Source organism: Oncorhynchus keta, chromosome 22 (genome assembly GCF_023373465.1).
Source record: "Oncorhynchus keta strain PuntledgeMale-10-30-2019 chromosome 22, Oket_V2, whole genome shotgun sequence".
In the NCBI taxonomy this organism is placed as follows: domain Eukaryota; kingdom Metazoa; phylum Chordata; class Actinopteri; order Salmoniformes; family Salmonidae; genus Oncorhynchus; species Oncorhynchus keta.
This window is the reverse complement of record NC_068442.1, coordinates 54,890,873-54,898,552: the sequence shown is the minus strand read 5'-3', so window position 1 is coordinate 54,898,552 and position 7,680 is coordinate 54,890,873. Positions and strand designations below refer to the sequence as shown.

The window sequence follows — 7,680 nt, the reverse complement described above, 5'->3', positions numbered from 1 at the left end:
GTCAGACTAGATAGACTCCTCAGAATGCAGAATGCAGGCCATGTTAACAGGGTGAGGTCAGACTATTAGACTCTCAGAATGCAGAATGGTGGCCATGTTGTTAGGTGAGGTGTCAGACTAGATAGACTCCTCAGGAATGCAGAATGCAGGCCATGTTGTCAGGGTGAGGTGTCAGACTCAGATAGACTCCTCAGAATGCAGAATGCAGCTTGCATGCCATGTCAACAGGGTAAGGGGTCAGACTAGAGCAGACTCTCAGAATGCAGAATGCAGGCCATGCTGTTAGGTGAGGTGTCAGACTAGGGCAGACTCCTCAGAATGCAGAATGAAATATGTTAACAGGGTGAGGTGTCAGACTAGATAGACTCCTCAGAATGCAGAATGCAGGCCATGTTGTTAGGGTGAGGTGTCAGACTAGATAGACTCCTCAGAATGCAGAATGCAGGCCATGTTAACAGGGTGAGGGGTCAGACTAGATAGACTCCTCAGAATGCAGAATGCAGGCCATGTTGTCAGGGTGAGGGGTCAGACTAGATAGACTCCTCAGAATGCAGAATGCAGGCCATGTTAACAGGGTGAGGGGTCAGACTAGATAGACTCCTCAGAATGCAGAATGCAGGCCATGTTAACAGGGTGAGGGGTCAGACTAGATAGACTGTTTCTCGGAGCGTGTAGGAGAGTGGGAGAGGGGGCAGGAGCGGCATTCTGGGTAGAGGCTGTCTGGGGTAGGAGGAGAGATTACTAGTACAACTGACTTCACTAAGCACGCATATTACTGTCAAAGTATTATAGGTAGGACGTGTGTAATCGTAGAACAAGCTAGAGTAGCTGTGGGAGAATTTTATCCAGGAATGTTGGATCATTTGACTTGGCATGGTGAGCTCAATGTAGCTAACACACTGTCTGTCCTTGAAGGAAACAGATGTGCAGTATGAATAGATGTGTATAGACCAGCAGGGGTGGAAACACACACTGATAGGCTGATCGACAGACAGACAGACAGACAGACAGACAGACAGACAGACAGACAGACAGACAGACAGACAGACAGACAGACAGACAGACAGACAGACAGACAGACAGACAGACAGACAGACAGACAGACAGACAGACAGACAGACAGACAGACAGACAGACAGACAGACAGACAGACAGACAGACAGACAGACAGACAGACAGACAGACAGACAGACTTTCTTAAAGGCCAAACAACACAACTCTTCACACAAAACACATCACAAAATGAGCAACACTTTAATAAGAATATAAATACATTAAATTAAAACACGACACCAATGACATACGGAGGCAGAATCCTGTCCGTGCACCTTGGAGGCAGGTCACTAGTAACACCTGGCAGGTCCACTAGTAACACCTGGCAGGTCCACTAGTAACACCTGGCAGGTCACTAGTAACACCTGGCAGGTCCCACTAGTAACACCTGGCAGGTCCACTAGTAACACCTGGCAGGTCCACTAGTAACACCTGGCAGGTCCACTAGTAACACCTGGCAGGTCCACCTAGTACACACCTGGCAGGTCCACTAGTAACACCTGGCAGGTCCACTGTAACACCTGGCAGGTCCACTAGTAACACCTGGCAGGTCCACTAGTAACACCTGGCAGGTCCACTAGTAACACCTGGCAGGTCCACTAGTTACGCACCTGGCAGGTCCACTGTAACACCTGGCAGGTCCACTAGTAACACCTGGCAGGTCCACTAGAACACATGGCAGGTCCACCTACCTGGCAGGTCCAAGTAACACCTGGCAGGTCCACTAGACCCACACCTGGCAGATCCACTAGCAGGTCCACTAGAGAAACTTCTGGCAGGTCCACTAGAAGAACACCTGGCAGGTCCACTAGTCACACCTGGCAGATCCACTAGCAGGTCCACTAGAGAACTTCTGGCAGGTCCACTAGGGACACCTGGCAGGTCCACTGAGAACACAGACAACTAAAGTTCCTCTTCACTTTTCTAGGTGGAAAAGAGATAAACGGTCCAGGGAAGAGCAGCTTCTCCACTCTGGTTGGTTGGTTGGTTGGTAGGTAGGTAGCTTCTCCACTCTGCTCTGTCTGCTAAACACTTTCCTTAGTCCGATTACCCACAGCTTCTCCACTCTGCTCTGTCAGCTAAACACTTCTGGATTCTTCCCTCGTAGGTAGGTAGGTAGGTAGGTAGGTAGGTAGGTAGGTAGGTAGGTAGAACATGTCCATGTCTCCAAACTGTCTGTCCTTCTCCAAAGGAAGTGTCCATCTGGAGGTCAGTCTGACCAGAGACAGACCGACAGGTTGTCTTCTCCTCGTTGGGAGGGACATACAGGACATGAGGATCTCTTGGCCGTCTACCGTGTTGTCACCATCCATCCCACAGTTCGGCGTTTCTTAAATTAGGATTTCCACCACTTCTGCTGCTGAGTCTAAACTTCTGGAGCTCTGGTGTGTGTTGGTTGGTGCCAGGAAGTGCTCTGAGGTGTAAAGGAAAAAAATAACCATGTTTTAGACACTGGATTAAAAACTGCAAGGATTTTAGCTCCACAATGAGTTAAGCAGTACAAACATAGACAGAGGGTCAGTGGGCCACAATCAAGCTGTAATGTTTGACAAAGACAATCAAACCGTAATATAATAATAATAATAATAATATATGCCATTTAACGCTTTTATCCAAAAGCGATACAGTCATGTGTGCTACATTCTACGTATGGGTGGTATAACCCACTACCCTGGCGTTACAAAGTGCCATGCTCTGCAACTGAGCCCTGTTGTATAAAGCCTGTGTTCCGTTGTAATTCCACTCCACACGTCATTTTCTCTGTATTGTATGTGACTAGGTGTTCGAGCTCATAGGTGACTAGGTGTTCGAGCTCATAGGTGACTAGGTGTCGAGCTCATAGGTGACTAGGTGTCGAGGTGACTAGGTGTTCCAGCTCATAGGTGACTAGGTGTCCGAGCTCATAGGTGACTAGGTGTCCGAGCTCATAGGTGACTAGGTGTCCGAGCTCATAGGTGACTAGGTGTCCGAGCTCTGGGTGACGGTGTCCGAGCTCATAGGTGACTAGGTGTCGAGCTCATAGGTGACTAGGTGTCGCTCAATAGGTGACTAGGTGTCCAGCTCATAGGTGACTAGGTGTCCGAGGCTCATAAGTGACTAGGTGTCCGAGCTCATAGGTGACTAGGTGTCCGAGCTCATAGGTGACTAGGTGTCCGCGCTCATAGGTGACTGGTGTTAGGTGACTAGGTGTCTAGCTCATAGGTGACTAGGTGTCGAACTCATAGGTGACTACGTGTCCGAGCTCATAGGTGACTAGGTGTCCAGGAACTCATAGGTGACCGAGCTCATAGGTGACTAGGTGTCCGAGCTCATAGGTGACTAGTGTCGAGCTCATAGGTGACTAGGTGTCGAGCTCATAGGTGACTAGGTGTCCGGAGCTCGTAGGTGACTAGGTGTCCGAGCTCATAGGTGACTAGGTGTCCGAGCTCATAGGTGACTACGTGTCCGGCTCATAGGTGACTAGGTGTCGAGCTCATTCTGGGTCCAGGGAACTGTTTCTACACACTCAACAAACATTTCAGGAATAGGAAACACACCGGAGGCAGGTGTTGAGGTTGAGGAAGCCTCCAGGGTGCTAGCATGCTGGTAGGATCCACTGTAAGATCCATCTCCTGGGCTAGAGATATCACGGTCACACTGGGTGCTGCAGTCCCTGCTCTGGGGCTTGGACAGAGCAGCAGGGTGGGCCGGGGCGGGGGTGGGGAGGGCAACGGGGTGGGGGGACGCGGGGTGCAGTGTGTTGGTGCGGGGGCAGGGAGAGAGGGAGACATTGCAGCAGCCGTCTGGTCATCAGAGAGGCTCTTCCCTACAAGCACAGACAACAAGAGGAAGATGGTTAATTGTCTGAGCACAGACAACAAAGAGGAAGATGGTTAATTGTCACAGGCACAGACAACAAGAGGAAGATGGTTAATTGTCTGAGCACAGACAACAAGAGGAAAATGGTTAATTGTCTGAGCATAGACAGCAAGAGGGAAGATGGTTAATTGTCTGAAGCACAGACAGCAAGAGGAAGATGGTTAATTGTCTGAGCACAGACAGCAAAGAGGAAAGATGGTTAATTGTCTGAGCACAGACAACACGAGGAAGATGGCACTGAATAACAGACAAAGAGGAAGATGGTTAATTGTCTGAGCATAGACAACAAAGGAGGAAGATGGTTAATTGTCACGGAATAACAGACAACAAGGAAGATAATTGTCTGAGCACAGACAGCAAGGGGAAGATGGTTAATTGTCTGAGCACAGACAACAAGAGAGGAAAGATGGTTAATTGTCTGAGCACAGACAACAAGAGGAAAGATAGTTAATTGTCTGAGCACAGACAACAAGAGGAAGATGGTTAATTGTCTGAATAACAGACAACAAGAGGAAGATGGTTAATTGTCTGAGCACAGACAACAAGCACAGACAACAAGAGGAAGATGGTTAATTGTCTGAGCACAGACAACAAGAGGAAGATGGTTAATTGTCTGAGCACAGACAACAAGAGGAAGATGGTTAATTGTCTGAATAACAGACAACAAGAGAGGAAGATGGTTAATTGTCTGAGCATAGACAACAAGAGGAAGATGGTTAATTGTCTGCACAGACAACATTGACAGGCACAAGCAAGGAAGATGGTTAATTGTCTGAGCACAGACAACAAGAGGAAGATGGTTAATTGTCTGAATAACAGACAACAAGAGGAAGATGGTTAATTGTTAATTGTCTGAATAACAGACAACAAGAGAGAAGATGGTTAATTGTCTGAATAACAGACAATTGTCAATAACAGACAACAAAGAGGAAGATGGTTAATTGTCTGAGCACAGACAACAAGAGGAAGATGGTTAATTGTCTGAGCACAGACAACAAGAGGAAGAGTTAATTGTCTGAGCATAGACAACAAGAGGAAGATGGTTAATTGTCTGAGCACAGACAACAAGAGGGAAAGATGGTTAATTGTCTGAGCACAGACAACAAGAGGAAGATGGTTGAGTGTCTGAGCACAGTTGACAAGGAAGATGTTTAATTGTCTGAGCACAGACAACAAGAAGGGAAGATGGTTAATTGTCTGAGCACAAGACAACAAAGGAAGTTTAATTGTCTGAGCACAGACAATGTTAGTATCGAGGGAAAGATAGTTAATTGTCTGAATAACAGACAGCAAGAGGAGAGATGGTTATTGTCTGAGCACAGACAACACGAAAGATAGTTAATTGTCTGAATAACGAGCAACAAGAGAAAGATAGTTATTGTCTGAATAACAGACAGCAGAGGAAAGATAGTTAATTGTCTGAATAACAGACAACAAGAGGTTAAAGCATAGACAACAAGAGGAAAGATGGTTAATTGTCTGAGCCAGACAACAAGGAAAGATGGTTAATTGTCTGAATAACAGACAACAAGAAAAGATAGTTAATTGTCTGAGCATAGACAACAAGAGGAAGATGGTTAATTGTCTGGCACAGACAACAAGGAAGATGGTTAATTGTCTGAGCATAGACAACAAGGAAGATGGTTAATTGTCTGAGCATAGACAACAAGAGGAAGATGGTTAATTGTCTGAGCACAGACAACAAAAGAGGAAGATGGTTAATTGTCTGAGCATAGACAACAGGAAAGATGGTTAATTGTCTGAATAACAGACAACAAGAAGGAAGATGATTAATTGTCTGAATAACAGACAACAAGAGGAAGATGGTTAATTACCAGATCAACCAGGTGACCAGGTGAGGGACCAGGTGAGGAGTTCCTTACTGAGACAACCAGGCCAGTTGTCTCTTGAGATAATGACATGGGTTGTTTATGATCTGACATTCCTCCAGGCGTTATGACCTGTGACCCCCCTCCGCCCAGAAGAAGACAGGCAATGTCATAATTCTACAGATTCTTCAGGGAGTGGAGCTACACTGAGTAAACAAAACATTAGGAACACCTGCTTTTTCCAGTGACATCGACTGACCAGGTGAATCCAGGTGAAAGCTATGATCCCTTATTGATGTCACTTGTTGAATCCACTTCAATCCGTGTGGGTGAAGGATGTCAAACTCATTCCACGGAGGACCGGGTGTCTGTGGGGTTTTGGTTTTTCTATTTTAATTAAGACCTAGACGACCAGGTGAGGGGAGTTCCTTACTGAGACCTAGACAACCAGGTGAGGGGAGTTCCTTACTGAGACCTAGACGACCAGGTGAGGGGAGTTCCTTACTGAGACCTAGACAACCAGGTGAGGGAGTTCCTTACTGAGACCTAGACAACCAGGTGAGGAGTTCCTTACTGAGACCTAGACAACCAGGTGAGGGAGTTCCTTACTGAGACCTAGTCAACCAGGTGAGGAGTTCCTTACTGAGACCTAGACAACCAGGTGAGGGAGTTCCTTACTGAGACAACCAGGTGAGGGGAGTTCCTTACTGAGACAACCAGGTGAGGGGAGTTCCTTACTGAGACCTAGACAACCAGGTGAGGGGAGTTCCTTACTGAGACCTAGTCAACCAGGTGAGTTCCTTACTGAGACCTAGACAACCAGGTGAGGGGAGTTCCTTACTGAGACCTAGACAACCAGGTGAGGGGAGTTACTTACTGAGACAACCAGGTGAGGGGAGTACCTTACTGAGACAACCAGGTGAGGGGAGTTCCTTACTGAGACCTAGACAACCAGGTGAGGGGAGTTCCTTACTGAGACCTGGACAACCAGGTGAGGGGAGTTCCTTACTGAGACATAGACAACCAGGTGAGGGAGTTCCTTACTGAGACTGGACAACCAGGTGAGGGAGTTCCTTACTGAGACAACCAGGTGAGGAGTTCCTTACTGAGACCTAGACAACCAGGTGAGGGAGTTCCTTACTGAGACCTAGACAACCAGGTGAGGGAGTTCCTTACTGAGACCTAGACAACCAGGTGAGGGGAGTTCCTACTGAGACCTAGACAACCAGGTGAGGGAGTTCCTTACTAAGACCGAGACAACCAGGTGAGGGAAGTTCCTTACTGAGACAACCAGGTGAGGGAGTTCCTACTGAGACCTAGACAACCAGGTGAGGGGAGTTCCTTACTGAGACCTAGACAACCAGGTGAGGGAGTTCCTTACTGAGACTGAGACAACCAGGTGAGGGGAGTTCCTTACTAAGACCCGAGACAACCAGGTGAGGGAGTTCCTTACTGAGACCTAGACAACCAGGTGAGGGAGTTCCTTACTGAGACCTAGTCAACCAGGTGAGTTCCTTACTGAGACCTAGACAACCAGGTGAGGGGAGTTCCTTACTGAGACCTAGACAACCAGGTGAGGGGAGTTCCTTACTGAGACAACCAGGTGAGGGAGTACCTTACTGAGACAACCAGGTGAGGAGTTCCTTACTGAGACCTAGACAACCAGGTGAGGGAGTTCCTTACTGAGACCTGGACAACCAGGTGAGGGGAGTTCCTTACTGAGACCTAGACAACCAGGTGAGGGGAGTTCCTTACTGAGACTGAGACAACCAGGTGAGGGGAGTTCCTTACTGAGACCTGACAACCAGGGTGAGGGAGTTCCTTACTGAGACCTAGACAACCAGGTGAGGGGAGTTCCTTACTGAGACCTGGACAACCAGGTGAGGGAGTTCCTTACTGAGACCTAGACAACCAGGTGAGGGGAGTTCCTTACTGAGAC

General features: G+C 47.7%; 1 long non-coding RNA gene across 1 annotated transcript in view; it reads left to right on the top strand.

Annotated features, from left to right (window-relative positions):
• The first annotated feature begins 990 nt into the window (after window positions 1–990).
• The window catches only part of LOC127910753 (uncharacterized), an 11,256-nt gene continuing 4,566 nt past the window's right edge, over window positions 991–7,680 (top strand). The window contains exon 1 of the long non-coding RNA XR_008076111.1: window positions 991–1,339. This is a non-coding gene — a long non-coding RNA (uncharacterized LOC127910753). The remainder of the gene's footprint in view (window positions 1,340–7,680) is intronic.